The sequence below is a fragment of the Hyperoodon ampullatus genome (assembly GCF_949752795.1).
Source record: "Hyperoodon ampullatus genome assembly, chromosome: 3".
NCBI classification, from domain to species: Eukaryota; Metazoa; Chordata; class Mammalia; order Artiodactyla; family Ziphiidae; genus Hyperoodon; species Hyperoodon ampullatus.
Genome location: NC_136916.1, coordinates 155264406 through 155290191, shown reverse-complemented (window position 1 = coordinate 155290191; position 25786 = coordinate 155264406). Strand labels below are relative to the sequence as shown.

The 25786-nt window shown below is 41.8% G+C and overlaps 1 pseudogene across 1 annotated transcript; it reads left to right on the top strand.

Moving 5' to 3' along the window:
* The first annotated feature begins 1273 nt into the window (after positions 1-1273).
* LOC307049669 (cyclin-dependent kinase 1-like) lies at positions 1274-20109 on the top strand (annotated as a pseudogene). Its single transcript has 4 exons — positions 1274-1369; positions 2479-2557; positions 19227-19545; positions 19722-20109. The product of its transcript is annotated as a cyclin-dependent kinase 1-like (transcript).
* The last annotated feature ends 5677 nt before the right edge of the window (positions 20110-25786 follow it).

The window sequence follows — 25786 nt, the reverse complement described above, 5'->3', positions numbered from 1 at the left end:
TCCACAGCTGAGGACCCCTCTGACTGCCCTTGACCTTTCCGCTCACTACAACAAATGTATCCACCTGGCTTCTGCAGGGTTCTATTGCCTCAGGCTCCTACCTTCCCCATTGCTCTCATGGAGCACTATTCTGTACAGGCATCTCCTGCCACGGGCCCTTGGTCTCTGGAGGAGAGCCACCTCACTGATGAGGGCGTTCCTCTTACTCACAGATTCCTTACTGCTTCTATAAATCCTCAGGGTCTTCCATGGAACATCATCCTTTGTGGGTTTTCTGGCTTCAATAGTATGTCCGCTCTACCATGCTCATTTCTCTCAACCTTTTGTCCCCTCCTCCTACCAAGCACCAGAGAAATCTGGGCATCTTTTAGTGTGGGCCAACACTTTTCCCAAGCTTCTAGGACCTATTGCAGCAGCATGCCCCAGGCAGAGGACTCACTCCCAAATTGAAAAACTCTCCCTCGACCTACTCTACGTTCCATCCCACCTTGATCAAGCATCTCAAAACCCAGCCCCAAGCATGCTCTCTTGGCTCCTGCTGGAATATGTTGCTTGGGTCCTGCAGCTCTCAAAGGAGAGAGCTTAACAGGCCCAGTTTGTCCCTAGCCAGGTGTCACGACCGTACCCTAATTTTTGGCCCAGTGGCCAGGAGGGGAGGTGCAGCATGCTTGAGGAGGCACACGCTCTCTTGCAGAGATCTTTGCATTGTCTTCAAGGAAAGGGGAACACCAGCCCTTAATAGGGAGGAAAAGGTCATTCCTGCAGGCTCAGAGAGTATGGAAGAATCAGATGATTCAACATTTTCAGATACATCAACCAGAAGTCCCCATTCCATGTGTCACGATCCCATTCTTTCCTAACCAGGGCCCTGACCTTGGTTAGATTCGACCTAAGCACTTGCTTATGTTGCTAATTTAACTTTCTTTGAAGTCACCTCTTCTTTCTAATGATTAAGTCCTGAGCCTGGGCCTCAGATTTCCCTGCTCTCCTTCTGCTGGTGATGAGAACCTCTTTACATGCCACAAGGAAGTCCTCTGGCCTTCACACTTAGCTTTGTAGTTGTGACTGATCGCTCTCAACTCTGCAATGTCTTCTTCCAAAGCATTATTTGACCTTAGCAACATCTACCCAATTTCACTGTCCTCATGGCTACTATTTATCCCATATTTCTCAAATGCTGAGACACTGCACCAGCTAATCCATTCTTTTCCACTGTATACATCCCAAATCACCACAAATTATAGCTTGTACTACCCCACCTACCGTGAGTAACATGGTCCTCGCTGCCAGCCAGGCAATGGTGATCCAGCTCCCAAATCCCATCCTAGTATCCACTTTCCCAGACTACATTAGGCAGCTACAGTCCCAGGTCAGGTTCATTATGGAGGGTTCTAGGAATCAACAACACCCGTGGAGGGAAAGGGAAAGAAGCACCAGGTGAGCCTCCACTGACCCTCAGAGGAGCTCTGAAGCTGAGATGACACCTCCAGGTTATCCTGAGTTGGGGGGGAGGCGACAAGAGCTTTCTACCCTGACTTCCATCCGTCATTGGATGTAAGCAGCCCCGGAAGTGGGTGTGACTTTGAACTGGGTGGCTGTTTGTAACAGGCCACCCTGGGAGGGCTGACAGCCGAGAGCTCTCAGCCATAGCACTCGCAGCAGATGAGCAATCAGCCCTTCCTTCATTCCTAAAGGAAGATCTGATGGTGCATCCAGTGTCCACCACCCCTCCCAAATAAACCACCTGCATCCAAGTCCTGGCTTCAGGCTTTGCTCTCAGGGAAACTGGAATGAAAACAACAGGGACCAACTGTGATGTTTAGTTCACTTATAAGGAAGGAGAGATTCTCATAGCCCACTGAATTGTTATTTAGGAGAAGAAGAAAAGGAGTGCTTGCCTAAGAGAAAAGGGGTCTTCCTAGTCTCTGGAAGTAACTTAAGTGAAGCCTCAGAGATGTTCTTCCCTATTTCTTTTCCAGGAAAGTCCTTTATTTCTCCCATATTGGACCTACTATTCAAGGAGGACTAACGGGCCTCTGAACTCTGAACATCATCCGTCTCCATGAATGAAACTCTGGGCATTCAGGAGCTGAATTGCCAAGGGCTGGTGGAGAGCTCTGTATTAAATGTGAGAACAGAGCAAGGCCAGGCTGGGTGTCCAGGCCCTGACAGAGGTCTAGGCTTAGAGCAGAGCCACATGCAGGAGGTTAAGTCCAACCCACTATGCCCAGTATTTGCCTCCTTCCTCCTCTTCTTTCAACACATCTTTCCAGGGTGCAACCCAACTTGAGGCAGCACAAGAGCATAGGGAGAAATCTTAGAGCTTTAAGCAGCTGGTAGAAACTGGGAGAGGACTGGTTACATTGCAAGTCCAAGGCAGGCCTAGGAGGAAATCAGGCTGACGTGATAGATAACTGATCTATAGGGGCAGGAGGAGGTGCATTCTCTCGGCTGCCCTCATTCACATCACCATTCTAGCCAGACCCCTGCTCCACTGGGCTGACTGGCTGCACCAGCCCCACACAGCAGCCTCAGCCAGGGCCGCCAGCAGCCATAGGTCAGCATCTACACGGGCCAATCCTCTCCCCGGCTCCGTGGCGTGGACTCTAATCTGCCCTCCTTCCTTACTGAAGATGTTTTCTCTTTATTAAAGAACAGGAAGTTTGGATGAGTGAGGTGTGGTATGAAGCCCACTGCCCTTGGCATCAGACTGACAAAGGTTCAGTCTCTGCTCTACCACTTACCACTCTTGGCTCTTGGGCAACTTCTTCTGTATGCCTTGCTTTTCTCATTTGTAAATTGTGACTGTTGCTTCCTAACGTACAAGGTGGAGGTGAGGATTAAATGAGATAATATATTTGAACCTTGCCCAAGGTGCTTAGTGAAATCTACTTCCTACCCCTCCCACCATCAGCTGATTTTGATTGCCCTAAACTATACTAAGAGCTACTGAGATACAACACATGACATTTATCAAAGAATTTACAAACTTTATGCCCCACAAAGGCAGGGACAACGTCTATTTTATTCACTAACATATACCCAGCCTCTAGCACAATGCCTAGCACATGTTGACACTCAGAAATATTTGTTGACTGAATAATGAATGAATTGTATAAACCTGAATCTTAATATCTTAAGACCCTAAAAAAGCCTCTAGTCCAGGGATGGCAAATCATTTACTTGTTGCCCACCCCAACTGATATGTATCAATAGTTAATACCTACTTGGGACTTTCCTGGTGGTCCAGTGGTTAAGATTCCGCCTTCCAATGCAGGGGATGCAGGTTCGATCCCCTGGTCAGAGAACTAAGATTCCACATGCTGCAGGGCAACTAAGCCTGTGCGTTCTAGAGCCCGCACACTCCAACTAGAAACTCTGTGTGCTGCAACTACTGAGCCCGCGCTCTAGAGCCAGCACGCCACAGCTAGAGAGAAGCACGCCTGCCACAATGAAGATCCCTTGGGCCACAGCTAAGGCCCAATGCAGCCAAATAAATAAATTAATTTTTTAAAAAATAGTTAATACCTACAGCACTGTGTTGAGAAAGATTCTGAGGCCACATCTGTCTCAGCAGAAGAGAATGGTGTGATCAGTTAGCAATATCTGCCAAAAGTATGAAAAGGGATCAAGCATCACCAATGCCTATCTTACCCTTTTTGGTTCAAACTAACACATCATTTTACGGATGAGGAAATGGGAGCTCAAAGATCACACAGACAGTTAACGGCAGAATTGAACACAAATGTTCAGCTTTGGATGTAAGCAGCAAAGGCCTGATGTGGAGGAAATGGCAGCAAGTTGGGAACAGAAGGCCAGAGAGACTCCAAGCAGCCACTGTCCCAAGATAAACATTTCTGCTCAACCCCCATTAGCAGAGGTGTCAATACAAGCAGAAATCCAGAAGAAATGCTGATGGATAGCACAGACTGAGAAATTTCAATTAGGCCCAGTGTGGTTAATTCCCTCTTAACCACATCATTTCCCTTTAGGTCACTTCAGTTCTGCATCCACCTCCCCCCACTTCATTTTTGGTAAGTGGCCACCCCTCCCTGTTCCTCAGCCTCCCAGTTTCCTGAGTTGCAGCCCTCGCTTAAGATAGATTGGTCTCATCTCTCTCAAGATCACTGCTTGGAAGAAGCAGAGAGAAGAGTAATTAGCAAATTCAGCATTCTGGTAACTCTTCTACAGGGAAGGATAATCATTTGTTAGTTTAAGTAAATCCCCACGCCTTGATTAGCTGTCTGATGTTGAGGAAAAAGTGAGAATGGGCTCACTCACTGCACCTGGGGCTCTGCAAGAGACTTGGGAGACAAACAAGAGTCAAAATAAATTTTTTTCTTTTAAAACTAAAAAGACTCCTCCCAAGGAACGGGAGCCTAACTTCCCACCCCATACGTATGGGCTGTACATTGACACTTCCTTCTAAAGAGTATGATATAAAAGGGACAAAAACAATAATAACAACTTCATACTGGAGAAACCTGACCAATGCTGTCTTAGCCAGGTGGTCAAGGTCAGCATCATCAGCGAAAAGTCACATTGATACAATGTGATAAGAAGGGCACTTCACCTCTGTGGTCTTCCTCCCCAAAACCCACGACCCCAGTCTAATCATGAGAAACACATCATGAGAAACCCCAACTGAGAGACAGTCTACAAAATGCCTGACCAGTGCACCTCAAAACTGTCAGGGTCATCAAAAACAAGGAAAGTCTGAGAAATTATCACAGCCAAGAGGAACCTAAATGTAATGTGATATTCTGGGTGGGATCCTGGAACAGAAAAAGAACATTAGGTAAAAACTAAGGAAATCTGAATAAAGTGTGGACTTTAGTTAATAATAATGTATCAATGTTGGTTCATCAATTATAATAAATGTGCCATACTAATATAAAATGTTAATACCAGGGGAAACTGGATGGAGGGTATATGGGAATTCTCTGCATTATCTTCACAATTTTCCATACATCTAAAATTACTCTAAAATAAAACTTTTCTTCACTGACAGCGGGGGTCTTAAGGGTCATCTCTAGAAGAGCCCAGGCAGGTGACTCTGGTAGCACTTCTGGCAATAGGATTCATCCACATTCTCCCTCCCTCTGAAATGACTTTTTCTTATTGAGCAGCCAGCTGGCCTCTTCTCTTCCCACCCTACTGGTCTGAGTTCTGCCCTCTGAAACCCACAGAAAAAGTCTGCAGTCTAGACTCTCTTCTCCAACACAGCCCTCAAATGTCTCAGAGTTACGCTTTATCAAACAAAAAGAGACCTGCAAACATCTTCCAGCCCCAAATCTTCTTTTTTTTTTTTTTAATTTTTGGCCACACCACATGGCATGTGGCATATTAGTTCCCCAACCAGGGATGAACTCATACCCCCTGCAGTGGAAGCACAGAGTCTTAACCACTGGACCGCCAGGGAAGTCCCCCAGACCTTCATTTTTAAGACAAACTCAGGCTCAGGAGGCAGGAAACCCCCCACCCAGTCACACAGACATTGAAATCCAGGTTTGCTCATACAAATCCAAAGCCCTTTTCTTTACAGTATGCTGCTCTTACGAAGAAGGTTAACATGTATCCCTGTATACATTGTCATTTCCTTTACCATCCATCATAATCTGAGATGTCCATCTGCACCAGAACCCTCCCAGGAAGACCCTCATCAGCTTGTGAATGTTTCCCTTGCCCTCTCCACAATCCTTTCCAGAAGCGGTCATGGCTAAGGATGTTCAAGAAACCAATAACCCCCCACCTCCTGAGAGTTGATGTCCCAAATTGAGCAGAATGCTCCAGATGAGAACTAACCAATGTTACTATGGCACAAAATTATAAATAGATGAGCACACCTTCCTTAAGCAAGCCTCTGATATACACTAGCTAACTGTCATACAGATAAAGCATGAAACCTCATGAAGCCTTTAGCCAACCAAAATATCAAAGTTACCGTCACTATACGGCTCCAATCCCCTTCCTTCCTATCTCTTCCAAAAAGCTTTTACACACTGAGGAGGGATAAGGGAAGGAGCCAGTTGAGAACTAGCATTCACTGAGACTGCACAAGGTGCACTGTATCTATTATATACATTACCCATTGATTTATTTAGCATTTGCCGAGGCCATGATAGGCCAGGAATTGGGGGAAGAACTGAGAATATAAAGATCATAAGATACCATCTAGGCCCTCAATGATTTCAGTTTAGTAGGAAAGACATTCATGTCAACAACAAAATGTAGAAACATGTGACAACCATGAAAGCATGAGATTAGGAGGTAACACCCAATACCTTGTGAAGAAGGATTATTTGCCTATATAGAGCTATATTTTCCATATGAGGAAGCTGAGGCTTCAAAACGTCAAGTACTTATCCCAAGAAATGAGTTAGTGATGGAGGCAGAGATGTGAATTCTGGGTACAAAGCTCCAAAGTCCATACTTTCCCAAACTAAGTTGTTGATACATGTTGTACAAAATGTGTCCCATGGTCAATTAGGTTTGAGAAAATAGAATGCCACTTCTTTCTCTTGGAAATTCAAAACGCCCATATGAATAATAAAGACCCTAAGAAGTCTTACACTAAAATATCTGTTTAATCCTGTAGTGTGACCACTGAAATATTTTTTTTGTAACTCTTTCTTTTTCAGAGAATACTTATTAATATAGAGAATTAATGTTACAGGGACTATACTTTGGAAAATTCACCTCTATATCCTGCTGTCATCCCTAAGGTAAACAATTGCAGCTATCACACCCCTGGGGGGGGGGGGAAATCTTGACAGATTAGAAATGTGACAAAGCCAAAAAAGTCCCTCTGAATAAATACATAACCCATGAGGCTTAATAGAATGACTTTTAGCCTAGATGACATGAAAGTAAAGATATATGTTGGGCCAAGACCACTGCATTCATCTCCAAATTCTATTCATTGCCCAAACAGCCTTCCAGAGTTCCCCAGGTAGCTCTGAGGTTCTTGACTTGCAGGAGGGCAGTAGAAGCTCTGAAAATATGAAACCAAAGGGGAGGTAATGAGAGAAGAGAAAGACACCTGCAACACAAGTCAGGAGAGAGACCCATAAAGGTAGGGAAAAGGAAGTTCCTTGGAGAGAAGGAGAGAAGTAAATGCTACCCTGTAATAGTAGCTTTGGCTTCCAGGCACTTCTCATGATCATGAAATGCTATTGATAGCATCATATCTATTTCCTTTTTCATATTAATCCCCCTACATCAGAGTTTCTTTTTTCCTTTTTCTTTCTTTTTTTTTTTGTCTGTGCTACACAGCTTGTGATATCTTAGTTCCCTGACCAAGGATGGAACCCCAGGCCCTAGGCAGTGAAAGCTCAGAGTCCTAACCATGGGACCGCCAGGGAATTCCCCAGAGTTTCTAACTTATAGTGCTGTTGACATTTGGGGCCAGCCAAGTCTTTGGTGGGGGAAGAGGACTGCCCTGTGCATTGTAAGGTATTTAGCAGCATCCCTAGCCTCTACCATATGCCAGAACTACATGCCAATAGCGTCCTTCCCCCAGTTTTAAGAAAAAAAATGTCTCCAGATGTTGCCAAATGTCTCCTAGGGGACAAAATCACTCCCAGTTTTGAACCACTACCCTAAAGGTTCTTTGGTATCCATCACCAACCCATGCTACCGTAAACTCCAAATAAGCGATTACCCTGCAAAACAAAGACATAACCTCTTCTGAATATTACTCCCTGGGCCTCAAGCTGCTTTCCAACAGAGCCCCACTGCTTACTGCCAGGTTGTCTGACTTCTAATCATTCCTGAGGGCCCATCTCAATCTCACCATCTCCTGCTATGAAGTCTTCCTGCCAACTTGAGTCAGCTGTGACCTACCCCTTCCTGCTCTATTCTACCACTCATGATACAGTATCATACAGTAGTGGTACATGATTGACTTCAATCGAAGGTCTACACATATTTGATCTTGTACTGTCCTGTAATTCATTATGAGTGAGCAAACATTGATATAGCATGTATGAAATGTCAGACATGTGCTGGTGCAGTGGGACGTAGGAGATATAAGGGTATGATCTTTACCTTTAAGTAGAGTACAGTCTCATGGAGAAGGCAGACCCAGAGTTACAGTGCTACATAGCTGCTTGTCTCGTCTCCTCTGTGGGATCCCTGAGGGTAAAGGCAAAACTCCAATCCTTCTTTTATGTCCACCACAGAGCTGAGCACACAGTGGGTGCCCAAGAGATTACACTGAACTTGAATCAGTAAGGAAGGAGAGCTTCTCTGAGAACTCATCTCCACAAAGGCAATTGCCATGCTTCTAGGACTCCACTGGGCAACTTCTTTTATGAAGTGATGGTAAAAGTAAATGGTATTTGTTATAGATAACTAATGAGAACCTACTGTCTAGCACAGGGAACTCTACTCGGTGCTCTGTGGTGACCTAAATGGGAAGGAAATCCAAAAAAGAGGGCATATGTGTATACGTATGGCTGATTCACTTTGCTGTACAGCAGAAACTGACACAGCAGTGTAAAGCAACTATACTCCAATAAAAAAATAAATAAATAAAATAAAATAAACATATCTAGGTTCTGAGTGGGGAAAAAAGTATCTTATGGTTACGACAGAAACCTTCACTTAAACTGAGTTAAAAAGTATAAAAAGACTTAGAGTAAAAAGAAATTGATAGCTTGTGTCACTGAAGAGGCCAGGTGACCACAATGATGGAAGCCAACTGAAAGACACCCCCCCCACCCCACAGTGCTCAAAGCTGGAACAGTCTGAGCAACAAAATAAATAAAGTAGCATTGGATTATATCCCATACTTATATAAATAAATGATTGAATACATATATGGGGGAGAAGAGAAATCTCCCATACAGAAGAATTCCAAATAATTTATGTAGATACTCCATCCTCAAAAAGAAGCAACATAAATCCCCATTCCTTAAGCATGGGCTGCACATACTGACTTCCTTCCAAAAAGAACAGTATGGAAAGGGCGATAAAAGAATAATTTGACAGTGTCCAGCCATTGTAAAGTGAGGCATCCTTAAGATTTTTTGAAAGAGTGTTTAAAGAATAAATATAATCATTCCTTAAGTAAATAAATAAATAGCTTGACAGTGGAGAAACCTGACAGACCCCACCTCAGCCAGGTGATCAAGGTCAACATCAGCAGTGATGTCATGTTGACCGTAGGCACCCTTGATATGTGATGAGAATGACACTTTGCTTCTGTGGTCTTCTTCCAAACACATACAACTGCAGCCTAATCATGAGAAAAAACATCAGGCAAATCTCAATTAAGGGGCATTTTACAGAATATCTGACCAGTATTCGCCAAAAGTGTCAAAGTCACCGAAAACAAGGAAAGTCTGAGAAACTGTCACAGCCAAGAGGAGTCTATATGGAATATGGTATCCAGGATGGGCCCCTGAAACAGAAAAGGGCATTAGGGGAAGACTAAGAAAACGTGAATAACATATGGACTTCATTCAATAATAATGTACCAATATTAGTTCATTAACTGAGATAAATGTGCCACACCAATGTACGATGTTAATAATAGGAGAAACTGGGTGTGACGTCTATGGGAATTCTCTGTACTCTTTTCACAATGTTTCTGTAATTCTAAAACTATTTTAAACTAAATAAGGTTATATTAAAAGTAAATGGTGGGGGCTTCCCTGGTGGCGCAGTGGTTGAGAGTCCACCTGCTGATGCAGGGGACACCGGTTTGTGCTCCGGTCCGGGAAGATCCCACATGCTGCGGAGCGGCTGGGCCTGTGAGCCACGGCCGCTGGGCCTGCGCGTCCAGAGCCTGCGCTCCGCAACAGGAGAGGCCACAACAGTGAGAGGCCCGCGTACTGCAAAAAAAAAAAAAAAAAAAAGTAAATGGTATTTGTTTTTATTTGAAAAAAATTAAAAGATGGCAACCCTACATAAGTTACCCTACCTTTCTTTTATTTAACTTCTGCTCCATCCATGAAATCCAAAAATCCATAACCCACTGCTTGAACAGTTAAAGTACAGGAAAGGAAAGAGGGAGGGGGCCAAGAAACACATTTAAACTATTAGGAAGTAATGAAGACTTTGCAAAAATAATTATCAACAACAGATAGGCTAGGGAATACTTGGAAAATGTGTAACACATACAAAATCAGTAAATCTTAAAAGTCTGCCTTACTGAGTCTTTGGGTGGGAATATACTAAGGCTCTAACATTTTTGAAAAGTAATGAAGAACAGAGGGACAGGAGTGTGGGAAGACAGGTGGAGGTTTACACCCTCCTAAGCCAGAAAAAAACAAGAGCCCTAAATGGGCATGCTTTAAGAAGGCTAGCTTTAGCATTTTGAAGAAACAATGGAAGAGAGTTTAAAATGTTTAAACAACAAAGATGAATAGAGGTCCCCTGGACCACAAGATAACAGAGCAGAGACACAGTTGCCGGTTTGAATCAGGAGGCAGAATCCACTGTATCATCACTCAGAAATGCTCAGTAAATAGTAGCAGCGGTTGTTAGTATCATTACTGACACACTGAGTTCCCCTGACCATACAGTCTTTTTCTTTCCTCTCCTTTGACTTGAACTAGTATTACATGTGGCATTTATACACAAGCCTTGAAAAGAACCAAGCTGATGGTTAGGAAAGTTTCCCAAGGATTCTGTCCTTACCATTCACACAAGAAGAGTGACCAAAGACGGGGGAGCACAATCCAGGGCAGCAAAAGGAGGTCAGGCCAGTGCATTTCAAAAGGGCACCTCGGTCTAGAGTCTATACAGTTCTAAACCCACATCAGGACACGCTACACCCAGCCTCTCCTTCCAGCACCCTGCAGCCCACCCCACCCCATCGAACATAATTCTCCAGGAGCACACTTTCCTACTCACCCTTGCCAGTCATCAAAAAACTGAGGAGGGCTTCCCTGGTGGCGAAGTGGTTAAGAATCTGCCTGCCAATGCAGGGAACACGGCTTCGAGCCCTGGTCCGGGAAGATCCCACATGCTGCGGAGCAACAAAGCCAGTGTACCACAACTACTGAGCCTGTGCTCTAGAGCTCATGAGCCACAACTACTGAAGCCCGCACACCTAGAGCCTGTGCTCTGCAATAAGAGAAGCCAACGCAATGAGAAGCCCACGCACCGCAATGAGGAGTAGCCCCCGCTGGCCGCAACTAGAGAAAGCCCACGCGCAGCAACAAAGACCCAACTCAGCCAAAAATATATAAATAAATAAATTTTTAAAAAAAACAAAACTGAGGAATCTGGGCTAAATACAAGCATAAGGCTTCCCCAGTGTGGAAGGGGGCCCAGGAGCCAACAGTCCATTTGGGGAGGTAGGGTGGTAGCAACTTACATCTGGTGAGCCAAGAAGCAGGGAAAGACCAAGATCATCTCCACAGCTGGTGCTGGTCAACCTTCAGCGAAAGTGTTAACACTGAGACTAGAGTCTGTAAAGACAGCATTTCCTTAGCCAAGTTTGAACTTTGCCAAAGAGGCTCAAGGCCTTTGATGTAGTTACTTTCAGGTCACAGCTCTGGTCCACCCAGCCCTGAAGAAATTGGGGCTTCATGGAAGAGTTCCATCCATGGGCCCTGGAAAGACGCACAGACCTCAAGGCCAGCCACAGAATAGAGGAGATGATCTCTATTGACCTATACACAGCGGTCCAAGAACTTGAAAATGAGAGGAATGAGGGTAATGAGTCTGTCTTCTAAAGATTGAACAAAGATACGCAAAGCCTGCCTGGTGATATTAACACATCTATACATGGAATGTGTTCATTAAAGGGGAAATATCTTAAGGCGGTAGTTTATCAAATTGTCCTGACTCCTTTATAGGTAGTAAAATCAACTAGTGAGTTACCAGCATTTTTTTTAAAATGAAATAACATAGAATAGAAAATATGATTGCATCACATGTAATAATAGTAAGTATTGTTTATTGTTTTCATGAAGTGTGTGTGTGTACATGTGTACTGGTCTCAATTTAAAATGTATCTCTTTACTGTTAGTTTTTTTTTGACAGTGACTGCTTTCAAGTAAATACTGGTAGAGTCTAACAAAGTTTTAGTCAAACTAGTCATTCATTTATTCATTCTTGCATAGCACTCCTATTATGTGCCAGGCCTCTACTGGGCACTGAGAATACAACACTAATAGTCACAATAGTACAGTTCTTGTTATATATTTGGCACACCTCTAAGTTCCTTATATATGCAAATGTATTAGCCCTCGAAACAAGCCTATGACATAGTTTCCATTATTATCAGCATCTTGTTCAGATGAGTAACTTGCTCAGCTCCTCATAGCTAGTAAGTGGCAGAGCTGGAATTTGAACCGTTCAGTCTAGCTGCAGAATCTCTTCTCTTATCCACCAAGCAATAGTACCCAAGGACTTGCCCTATTGCTCCCAACAATATCTTTGTTGCAGCAATGAATTGTATTAACCCGAGGCCACTACAGATTGCACCTGTGTCACCAACTCCCCTGGTCTGAACTGTTGTGCTAGCAAGTCAAATGGAGGCTTATACTTAGGCTTCCCAAGAAGTCTGCCATAAGAGACAGAATACACTGCCCAGAGTACCCTTTCCCCTGGGCATTTCTAGCCACACAAATCAATGGCCTGGCATTCTCTTGACACAAATTATGTGCATTCATGTCAATGAGCTTCATGGGCTGACAGATCAGTATTTGGGGCTGCAAGCCCAAGGGTCAGTCTAGGCCACAGAGACTCCAACAAAGGAAATGCCCCTGAGTAGCTGTATGCCCTTGTCTAAGTTACCTTTCTGTGTCTCAGTTTCCTCAACTATGAGATAGGGATAATAACAGTATCTACCTCATAAGACTGTTGTAAGAATTTAATGAAATAGTAAATGTAAGCAAATGCCTAGTATTTAGTAAGTGCTTATTAAATGTTTGCTAGCTATTATTATTTATTGGGCACTTTGCTAGTATCAGATTTATCAACCAATGCAAGAGAGAACGTGTAAGCAATATTGTGCCTATAGCATGCTATGCCGGGCTAGAGGAGTTCAGGGAAGAGGTACTTAAGTTAACCAGCAAATTTCAGAGAGAAGATATTATTTTGAGATGAGTCTTGAGGACTGAGCCAATAGGTGAAGAATGAAGGAAAGGACATTCCATCCAGACAGAGTGAACAAATTGGCAGAGACACAGAGGACCTTCGTGTGCAAAGGATATACAAATAAATAAAATATGTAAATATAATTTCCCCTGATGCAGGCATGCCCGTGTGCAATACCTCCAAAAACATCTCCAGCAAAAATTCCTGCAGCACAAGTTTTTCCAAAGTTGTTTCAGGCATTGAAATATATATGCAATGTGCATTTTATATATACTCACTTCAAGGCAAGTGAAAACGTCAGCCCTAAAAGAAACTTAAGGGAAAAAGCATCAGTCCCTAAATACATTAGAAACAGGAATCTCTCCCATGAAGCTGGACATGCTTTAGAGAAGTGGGCTCTCAGACCTGGGAACTTGTTAGAAATGCAGATTCTCGGCCTCCCCCAGACCTACTGAATCAGAAATTCTAGAGGTGGGGCCCAGCCATCTGGGTTTAGAGAAATTTGCCAAGAAGGAAACAAAGATGAAAGCAACAGCAGTCCAGGCAACAGCTCCTGTGAAGAGCTATGCTCCCTGTAACCAGAGCCAGGCACAATTTAACACAGTGGCTAAATAGCTCAGGCTCTCTCTGTAAACCCATCCACCTGGGTTTGAACCCCGGTTTTGGTGCCTGATGTCTGCTACTTCCCTTAACCACTGCATTCTCATCTGCAAAATAGAGATAATGATTCCTCCCTCTAAAGATTGTTCTCAGGACTTGGTAAGATGGGACCTATAAGGCACTGCACAGAGCAGCTCACTGAGACCCAGTGTGCCTGAAGGGGAACTCAAGCAAATTCACCCTCTCCAAGAGTGATACCATCTCTATGAGTTCTAACAGCTTTTGGAACAGCAGCCTTCAAGCTGGGGTACACATGCTGTTGGGGGTATAAGAGGACTTGGTTTGGGGACACGGATAGACTGATGAAGATCAATTTCCAAATCCTCATTTTTCCTACAGATTCCCCTAAAATTGATCTGCCTGCAGCTGGGGCATCAGGCAAGTTCTCCTTCCACATCTTCCCTATCTTCTCTTTCACAGTAGCCCTCCTCCCACTGACCAAAAGCAAGACATAGTGCTCACACATCCCAAATCTTACTAGGTGTCCTGGAGGACAAACTTCCAGGGCTCCAAACAGGGAATAAATAGAAATATTGAGGTTGTGAATGTCTCTAATGAGAGGGGAAAATCCATTTGCAAATGAACAACTCAAATGACTGGTTACAATTTCTTTTCCAAGTCAGGTGTTTTCCACATAATCGAATGGGGACCTAATTTGCGCTGTCAGCTGATAGATCATTAAAAATAATTTTTGATGATAGACCACTATGTGATTTTTAATATATGACTTGGAAGCAGTTCAAATAATTCAAATGTAACAATTTTCCTTACATTTCCACTTACTTATGTGAACGTTTTCAGCACTTTAACCTTTCTTTTTAATTGAAAATGTTACACTAGTTTCAGGTGTACAATGTAATGATTCAATACTAGTATAGATTGCAAAATGATGACCACAATAAGTCTAGTTAACATCCGTCAGCATTTATGTCTTGATAAACAAAAAATTGGCTTGCAATTGATGCCAAACTGTCTCAATCAAGCAATAAGTAATATTCACCCACAGATACATGATACAAGCTTTTAAAATGCCATCCATCTCACAGCAGATGCATTTCCAATGAATTTCACTTCTGTGTTTAATAACTCCATATAAAAATTATAATATATCTATGTTGCTTTTCTCAATTACATAGTATAATAATTTTAATGATAATTCAATCCAGAAGAAATGTTTTAATACTTAAAGACTTTTAGTCACATGAAATGTTTTAAAATGCTGTTTCAATCTATATGTATGTTTTTGTTGCAGAGAAGCATGATACAGAAATCGATAAAAAACTTTCAAGCATAAAAATATATTACATTAGGATAAAATTCTGTGGGGAAAGTGGAATGGAAAATGTGAGTCCAAGGAGAAAAAGGAATGATGTAAAATTTTCTGACTACTAAAGAAAAGCTCTTTTGTATATTTTTAAACAGAAGACAGTAGTATCAAATCATTATGGTATTTAGATTGGAAACTTTAAAAAGAGCAATGTAAAGGTTTATTTAAAAATTTTTAAATTTCAGTATTTACTATTTGCCAAAATTACATTCTTTATAATTTTTATGTAGTTATAGTAACTGTAGATACCAAGTTTAAAATGTACAAGGGGGTACACTGTCTCTCAAATTTTTTTCGGGGGATATGCAAGGAGAACATGAGAAGACCTCTGCTCTAGAAAATCTCCCCCTTACTATTCTCCTCTTTCTTCAGTAGGTGAATATATTAAACAGAAATGACATTCTCAGTGCTATATGGCATGCTAAGAAGCATCCCAGAGGAGTAACCATCGCTGTCTCTGTTTTCAAAAACTCACCACCTAGTTGAACCAACCAGAAAAAAATGATGCAAAGCAACTGAGGTATGTGGCAGACACTGGTCTTGCCCACATGGTGCTCACGCTCTCTGGTATCCTTGTTAAGTAAATCCAGACTGTGTTTAGGACAGCAATATGCCAGGTAAATACTCATTTTTTCAGCCTCCCTTCCCCTGAGGGGTGAACGTGTGACAAATTTCTAGCTGGTGAAACATAAGTAAAGACCTGAGGGTTTCTGGGAAAGCTTTTGCTTTCCTAATAAAACCATATAGATGAGGCTAGCTCTGCCTGTCCTTTCTTCTTCCTAACTTGAATGCGGATGCAATGCCTGGAGCTACAGCATTTATGCCAAAACTATAAGGCAACAAGCATGAGGACAAAGGCAACATACTAAGGTTAGCAATATGGACACATGGAAAGATCCTGGGTCCCTGATGGCATAGCTGAGCAGTGAACTAATGCCAACAAGGGCTTACCTCTAGATTTTCTACTACATTAAATACATGTATACACATATTTCAATTGTTGTAAACCAGTGCTAGTTGGATATCCCAGTTACTTGTACTGTGTAACAAGCTACTCTAAAAGCGACATTAAAATAAGTCATTTTATTAAGCTCACAGATTCTGCAGGTCAGGAATTCAGACAGGGTCCATCTGGAATGGTTTGTCTCTACTGCATGATATCCGGAGCCTCTGTTGAGAAGACTCAACCGGGTGAGTGACTCAAATACCCAGGAACTAGAATAGCTGGACCTGGAGAATCCATTTCCAAGAAAACTTCTTCACTCATGCATCTGGTACCCAGACTAGAATGATCAAAGACTGGGCTCAGATGGGATTGTTGACCAAGTGCCAACACATGTGGCCTCTCCATATGGCTTAGGCTTTTCACAGCACAATGGCTGGGTTCTGAGAGCAAGCATTCCAAGAGACCTAGAAGGAAGCTGCATGGATTTTTATGATCCAGGCTCATGCAGGAATCTGTGTCATTTCTACAGTATTCAGTTGGTCGAAGCAGTCACCAGATTCAAGGAGAGGAGACACAGACACCAGCTCTCAATTGGAGGCGTAAAAAGAACTTGCCACCATTTTTCTTTAAAACACCACATCGGTTGAGGTATTTTTCCTTGCAAATTAACACATTCCTAACTGATACAATGGATGATATAAGATAACATAAAGTAGATGCGAAGTTGAACAGTACAAGTAGGCTATTGAACTCAAAGGAGGAAGAGATAATGAGAATCAAGAAAGTCTTCATTATAAACACTGATTGAGGGTCTGTAAGTGCACAGCCCAGAATAAAATTCCAAGAGGACTGCAAAAATACTGCAAGACTCCATATCTATGCCCCATGCTAGATATGAGTTCAGACCTCAATCTGCTATTCTCAACCAACATGGCTTTGGAAAATCCTAGCTGAGTCTCAGTTTGTGTATCAGCAAAAAGGAGAGCACATGCCAAGGTTAGGGTGAGGTCTAAATAAAATAGAATGAGCAGGGCCTAGCTTGGTGCATGTCACTCAGTAAGTGTTCAATAAATGCTATGCATGTGTTTATTTATTAAAAGAACTTACCCATGTGGGAAAATTTAATGACTATCTACCATACAACTGACAGAGTTAGTATCCCCCAAACATAAGTCAGAGCCCCAAACCTACCTTATGGACTCAGCAAGGTTTACTGACATTTGTTTTGTACAGAGCTTAGAGGACTTAGACCAATTTTTCTGGAGGAAAACTAAAACAGACTTGAGAAGATCTTCTGATGTCTAGGCTGATGTCAAGTCTTTTCCCTGCAAAGCGCATCCCCACCACTGCTGCCAGTTTAGAAAAATCTATAGCATTTCTCACAAGAGGCCAACCATTCCAATCTGGGATAAGTTTTCTAAATATTAGATCTGAAATGATTTATTTTATCCCTAAATGCATTGGGCCACAGTCTTCCTGAATGGATTAAGTCAGACCACCTATATTTAGCAGCTGGCTCATTCAGTCCACTTCCTTACTATAAATACCTGAGTGCACTTGTTTTAAAGTAGAACTCTTTTGTCATCTGATTGTCCCAGTCTAGGTTAGAGGGGGATCGAGGAGAGAATGAAAAATGAGACAGAGGATAGAGAAAAGGATAGAGAAAGAGAGACTGCATTACTCTACTCTGCTCAGCAGCTATTTTCACAGACTTTCATAGATCCATAGCCGCCTGAATACAGGAGAAAGCCAAGAGGGTCTAGCCCTTCTCAGTGTGTTAACCTTGAGAAGTTGGCAGCTATTTGGGACTCGATGGAGCCACCCAGACTCTTTCCTATCATTTCATCCACTGAAAGTTTCCTTTTCATAATCCCATGTCTCAGTCTCTCTACTCATAACACACTGACACTGACCCCAGCCCCCGAGGCAGGCCAAGAGAGGTTTCTCCTGGTCTTAATGCCCTTGAGTGAAAATAAGTTATTATAATATTTCATACCCATCTCCCTGGAGTCTCGAAGAAGGGGACACTGAGCTCTCGACAAATACTGATCAAAGCATTAAGAGAAAATAGGCCAGAGCCAAATTAAGGAGTGGGTCTGCCGGGCAGCTGCATGGAGCACCACTACACAAGGAAAGATACGTTCAAACATCAGTGGATGCGGGTGTGTCACTGGAAATTCAGGAGATAGATAGAGGAAAAATGCAAGTTCGAAAATCTTCTCAGGAAAGTAGAATGTGTGGTTAAAGGAATACTGCAAAATGATCCTGAAGTTGTAGCTAAGACCTCTAAGGGCCATGATTTCAATAGTGAATATTTGTCATTTAAGGTAGCTAATATCTTAACAGTCTCCCTATTTTGAGGTTTCTACCAGCAGTCCTCCTTCTCCATTCTTTTTTTCACTTTCCCAGTTTTCAACTCCTCCTCCAAATTAAAGCTGAACAAACCTTTTAATTTTATTTTATTTTTTTTACGGTACACGGGCCTCTCACTGTTGTGGCCTCTCCCGTTACGGAGCACAGGCTCCGGACGCGCAGGCTCAGCGGCCATGGCTCATGGATCCAGCCGCTCTGCGGCATGTGGGATCTTCCCGGACCGAGGCACGAACCCGTGTCCCCTGCATCGGCAGGCAGACCCTCAACCACTGCGCCACCAGGGAAGCCCTGAACAAACATTTTGATTGAACAAATATATTGATTCGGGGGGGCAAGGAATTATCAACAGTCTACCAAGATTCCCACATGTCTCAGTCTGGACACTTCCCCCAAGGATCTCAAAGGGGTACAAAAACCCACTTATCCAAGTTTCAAGCACCAAGGAAGCACTGTGCTCCCAAAAGCAGCCAATGGGAGCAGAGTCTCCTGGCTTCTCTCAGATGAAATGCAAATGTGCCTCAAATAATAGAAAAGTATTCATCAAATATTCTCAAAAACAATTCATACATGATGATCCAGTGGGTTTTATCTCAGGAATGCAAAGCTGGTTTAACGTTCAAATATCAATCAATGTAATTCAATATACTAACAGAACAAAAAAGAAAAAACCAATTACCTCAATAGACTCAGAAAGATTATTAGAAAATTATTCATAATAAAAGCTCTCAGGGCTCTTGGAAGTTGAGGAAGAGCGACACAGATATGGTAGCTGCATCACTGCCTCCACCACCCCTCTGACACCTCCAACCACATCCTCTACCATCACAGAATGATAATCCAGGATCTACCATTCCTATTTAGTAACTGTGGATGATTATTCCAAAATAGAGAAAGTTGGAGAAGTATCTATGGAATTATGTATAAGGGTAGACACAAAACTATAGGTCAAGTGGTAGCCATGAAAAAATCAGACTAGAAAGTAAAGAGGAAGTGTTTCTAGTGTCTCAACTCAGGAAATTTCTCTTTTAGAACTCTGTCATCCAAACATAGTCAATCTTCAAATGTGGTTATGCAGGAATCCAGGTTATATCTCATCTTTGAATTCCTTGGATCTCAAAAGTACTTGGCTTCTATCCCTCCAGGTCTGTTCATGGATTCTTCACTTGTTAAAGAGTTATTTGTATCAAATCCTACAAGGGATTGTGTTTTGTCAGCCTAGAAGATCTCTTCACAGGATCTAAAACCTCAAAATCTATTGATAACAAAGGAACAATTAAACTAGTTGACTTTGGCTTTGCCAGAGCTTCTGGAATACCTATTAGAGTATACATACATGAGTTAGTAACACTCTGGTAGAGATCTCCAGAAGTACTGCTGGGGTCAGCTCACTACTCGACTCCAGTTGACATTTGGCCTATAGACACCATATTTGCAGAATTAACAACAAAGAAGCCACTTTTCTATGGGAATTCAGAAGTTGATCAACTCTTTAAAATATTCAGAGCTTTGGGACCCCCCCAGTAATGAAGCATGGCCAGAAGTGGCATCTTTACAGGACTATAAGAATACATTTCCCAAGTGAAAACCAGGAAGCCTAGTATCCCATGTCAAAAGCTTGGTTGAAAATGGCTTGGATTTGCTTTCAAAAACATCAGTTTATAATCCTGTCAAACAAACTGCTGACAAAACAAAACTGAGCTACCCATATTTTAATGGTTTAGACAATCATATTAAGAAGATGTAGCATTCTGACAAAAAGTTTCCACATGTATCAAGAACAGATTGTTCTATTTTTACTGTTAACTCTATTTTTATCCCACGTATTTTTCTTTTCTTTGTTGTAAAGTTTAAGCCATACTTCATCTTCTAATTTCAGGTATAACTTAAAATGTAAATATTGTTCTATATGAATTTAAATGTAATTCTGTATATGTATATAGATCTCACTGTAACAGCTACTTTTTACTATAATAAAACTATACATCTAGTATTGATGACAAAAAAAATTGAGAAAAAAAATTTAAACCTTTTAGTAAATTAAGAACAGAAGAAAACTTCCTCAGCCTGATAAAGGGCATCTTGGAAAAAACTACAACTAACATCATATTGACTGAATGGCTTTCCCCTTAAGATCAAGAACAAGGCAAGAATATCTGCTCTCTCACCATTTTTTTTTAACATACTAAAAGTCCCACCAGGTTAATAAGGCAGTAGAATAAATAAAAAGCATGCAGATTTGAAAAGAAGCAAAACTGTCTTTGTCACAGATAACATGATTGCTTATGTAGAAAATCCTAAAATATCTGCAAAAGAGCTGATTTTTAGCAAGGACAAAGGTACAAGGTATATGTATATTTAAAAAAAAGAGAATTTCTAAATGGTAGAAACAAAGAGTTAGAAATTGAAATAAAATAGATACCATTAATTTTTTAAAATACTGTATTAGTTCTCAACTGCTACATAATGAATTACCAAGTTAGCAGCTTGAAACAACAAACATCTGTTAACTCACACAGTTTCTACAAGTCCGGAATCTGGGAAAAGCTTCACCAGGTGGTCTGGCTCAGCATCTCTCAGGAGGTTGCAGTCAAGATGTCAGCCAGGGCTGCTGTCATCTGAAGGCTCGACTGGGTCTGGAGGATGCACTTTCAAGATCACTCATTCACGTCTTGTTAGTGGAGGCCTCTGTTCCTCGTTTATGAGGGTATCTGTTCTTCACCACATTTGACTTTCCAGTAGAGCTGTTCTCATGTTTTCCAGAGGAAGCGATCCAACAGAGAGCAAGGAAGAAGCCATGATGCCTTTTACTGCCTACTCTCAGAAGTGGCATTCCATCACTTTGCCATATCCTACTGGTCACACAGACTTGGTACGATGTGTGTGCATTGCAGGGGGGACTGTACAAGGGCATGAATACCAGGAGGGAAGGAGCATTGAGGGCCAACCTGGAGGCTGGCTACCACAAATAACTTTTGTGACAGCACCAAAAGATATAAAACACTTGTGGATAAATTTAACAAAATACATGCTAAACCTCCACACTGAAAATGATAAAATAATCACTGAAAAAATTTTAAAAGACCTAAATAAAGGAAGATATATACAATGTTTATGGATTGTCAGACACAATATTAAGATATTAATATTTCCCAATGTATTGGGATTCAATGTAATTTCAATCACAATGTCACAAGTTTTTCTTAATAGAAATTGATGAGCCAATAATAAAATCTGTATGTAAATGTTAAGGATTTAAAAGAGCCAAAACAACTTTGAAAAAGAACAAAGTTGGAGGACTTAGACTACCTCCTACACTACATCCCCAAATAGTGTAAGACCTACACTATTTTAGGATCTACAATAAAGCTACAATAATACAGACAGTGTGCTATTAACATAGGAGAGACGTATAGATCAGTGGAACAGAATAAAATGTCCAGATATAGACCCACTCATGTGGTCAATTAATTTTTGACAAAAATGCCACAGTAATACAAGGGGAAAGGATTCTCAACAAATGTTGCTAGGACAATTGAATATCCCAGAAAGAAAATAAACTGAACATTTTCTTACAATATAAACAAAAGTTAACTTAAAATTGATCATTAAAGAATATATAATGAAGAAAACACAGTCTCTTCAATAAGTGGTGCTGGGAAAACTGGACACTTAACATGTACGAGAATGAAATTACAACATTCTCTAACATCATATACAAAAATAAACTCAAAATGGATTAAAGACCTAAATGGAAGACGAGATACTATAAAACTCCTAGAGGAAAATATAGGCAGAATACTCTGACATAAATCTCAGCAATATTTTTTGGATCCATCTCCTAAAGTAAAGGAAATAAAAGCAAAAATAAACAAATGGGACCTAATTAAACTTAAAATCTTTTGAAAACCATTGACAAAACAAAAAACGACCTACTAAATGGGAAAAAATATTTACAAATGATATGACCAATAAGGGATTAATATCCAATATATACAAACAGCTCATACAACTCAACATCATAAAAACAATCCAATTAAAAAATGGGCAGAGGGCTTCCCTGGTGGCGCAGTGGTTGAGAGTCCGCCTGTAGATTCAGGGGACACAGGTTCGTGCCCCGGTCCGGGAGGATCCCACATGCCGCGGAGCAGCTGGGCCTGTGAGCCATGGCTGCTGAGCCTGTGCGTCCGGAGCCTGTGCTCCGCAACGGGAGAGGCCACGGCAATGAGAAGCCCGCGTACCGCAAAAGAAAAAAAAAATGGGCAGAAAAACTGAATAAACGTTTTTTTCCAAAGAGGAAATGCAGATGGCTGAGAAGAGATGCTCAGCATCACTAACCATCACGGAAATGCAAATCAGAACCACATGAGATATTACCTCACACCTGTCAGAATGGCTATCATCAAAAGGAACACAGGGGCTTCCCTGGTGGCACAGTGGTTGAGAGTCCGCCTGCCAATGCAGGGGACACAGGTTCGTGCCCCGGTCCGGGAAGATCCCAGATGTCGCATAGCAGCTAGGCCTGTGAGCCATGGCTGCTGAGCCTGTGCGTCTGGAGCCTGTGCTCCGCAACGGGAGAGGCCACAACAGTGAGAGGCCCGTGTACAGCAAAAAAAAAAAAAAAAAAAAAAGCTACAAGGTGATATTGCAAGACAAGGGGAACATAGCCAATATTTTATAATAACTCTAAATGAAGCATAACCTGTAAAAATTGTGAATCACTATATTACACACCTGTAACTTATATAATATTGTAGAGCAACTATACTTCAATTTAAAAACTTGATCATTGACCTAAATATAAATGCTAAACTAAAAACTTCTAGAACAAAACATAAGAGAAAAATGTTATGACCTTAGTTTAGGTAAAGAATTCTTATACAATACACAAAAAGCATGTACTCCAAAAAGAAAAAAAAAAACTTATAAATGGGACTATAATTGTCCCTTGGTATCACGGGGGACTGGTTCCAGGACCCCCCATGGATAGCAAAATCTGAGGATGCTCAAGTCCCTTTTATAAAATAGCATAGTATTTGCATATAACCTACACACATCCTCCCACATACTTTAAAGCATCTCTACATAACTTATAATACCTAATACAATGTAAATACTATGTAAGTAGTTGTAAATACAATGTAAAAGCTATGTAAATAGTTGCCAGTGCCCAGCAAATTCAAATTTTGCTTTTTGGAACTTTCTGGAATTTTCAAAAATATTTTCCACCTGCTGTTGGTTGAATGTGTAGATACAGAATCACAGATACAGAGGTTGACTGTATATCAGAATTAAAGCTTCCTACTCTTGAAAGAGAACATTAAAAAAAAAAGGGCAAGCCATTGACAAGAAAAATATATGTGCAATACATATATCTGACAAAAGGCTTGCATTTGGAATATATGAAGAACTCTTATAGCTCAATAATGAGATATTAACTGAAAAATAGGCAAAAATTTTGAACGGATATTTCACAAAGAAGTACAAACTGCAAACCCTCAAATGAAAATATGCTCAACAGTATTGGGGAAATGCAAATTAAAACCACAAGATATTACTATCACCCACTAGAATGATTAAAATTAAAAAGAAGGGCTTCCCTGGTGGCGCAGTGGTTGAGAGTCCGCCTGCCGATGCAGGGGACACGGGTTCGTGCCCCGGTCCGGGAAGATTCCACATGCTGCGGAGCAGCTGGGCCCGTGAGCCATGGCCGCTGAGCTTGCGCGTCCGGAGCCTGTGCTCCGCAACGGGAGGGGCCACAACAGTTAGAGGCCCGCGTACCGAAAAAAAAAAAAAAAAAAAATTAAAAAGAACAACAGTACTGAGTGTTGGCAAGAATGTAGAACAACTGGAAATTTCATACTTCTTGGTAGAAATGCAAAATAATACAGCACTTTGGAAAAATTTGGCAATTCCTTATAAAGTTAAATATTCACTTACTATATGACCCTGCAATCCCCTAGGTATTTACACAATAAAATAAAAATGTATGTCTACACAAAGACTTGTTGCAAGTGTTCATGACTTTTTCTTGATAACTTTTATTCATAAAACTCAAAACTAGACACAATCCGCAAGTCCATCAGAAAGTGAATGGTAGCAATCCCACTACTGGGCATATACCCTGAGAAAACCATAATTCAAAAAGAGTCATGGGGCTTCCCTGGTGGCACAGTGGTTGAGAGTCCGCCTGCCGATGCAGGGGATGCGGGTTCATGCCCCGGTCTGGGAGGGTCCCACATGCCGCGGAGCGGCTGGGCCCGTGGGCCATGGCCACTGGGCCTGAGCGTCCAGGGCCTGTGCTCCGTGGTGGGAGAGGCTGCAGCGGTGAGAGGCCCGCGTGCCAAAAAAGAAAAGAAAAAAAAAAAAGTAAAAAAAAAAAAGAGTCATGTACCACAATGTTCATTGCAGCTCTATTTACAATAGCCAGGACATGGAAGCAACCTAAGTGTCCATCGACAGATGAATTGATAAAGAAGATGTGGCACATATATACAATGGAATATTATTCAGCCATAAAGAGAAACGAAATTGAGTTATTTGTAGCGAGGTGGATGGATCTAGAGTCTGTCATACAGAGTGAAGTAAGTCAGAAAGAGAAAAACAAATACTGTATGCTAACATATATATGGAATCTAAAAAAAAAAAGTGGTTATAAAGAACCTAGGGGCAGGACAGGAATAAAGACGCAGATGTGGAGAATGGACTTGAGGACACGGGAAGGGGGAAGGGTAAGCTGGGACGAAGTAAGAGACTAGCATGGACTTATATATACTACCAAATGTAAAACAGATAGCTAGTGGGAAGCAGCCGCATAGCACAGGGAGAACAGTTCAGTGCTTTGTGACCACCTAGAGGAGTGGGATAGGGAGGGTGTGTGTGTTTTTCAAAGGTCTGGGCTCATTCGGGCTTCTCTTGGCTATAGCAACCACTCAGTACATACTTTATTTGCATTTTCTGCCTCACTCTCTTCACTCCCTGATTTATTTTTCCTGGGATCTCTTCCTAAATAAACTACTTGCGGGCTTCCCTGGTGGCGCAGTGGTTGGGAGTCCACCTGCCAATGCAGGGGACACGGGTTCATGCCCCGGTCTGGGAAGATCCCACATGCCACGGAGTGGCTGGGCCCGTGAGCCATGGCCGCTGAGCCTGCGCGTCCGGAGCCTGTGCTCCACAACGGGAGAGGCCACAACAGTGAGAGGCCCGCGTAACACAAAAAATAAATAAATAAATAAATAAATAAACTACTTGCACCCACGTCCTTGTCCGAGGCTCTCTTTTAAGGGAACACAAACCAAGCCATATACACACCTTATTTTTTTAACAATATATTTTGTAGGTTGCACCATATTAGCCCATACGATCTACCACATTGCATCTCATATATACTCCACTGTATGGATGTACCACAGTTTTTATCACCA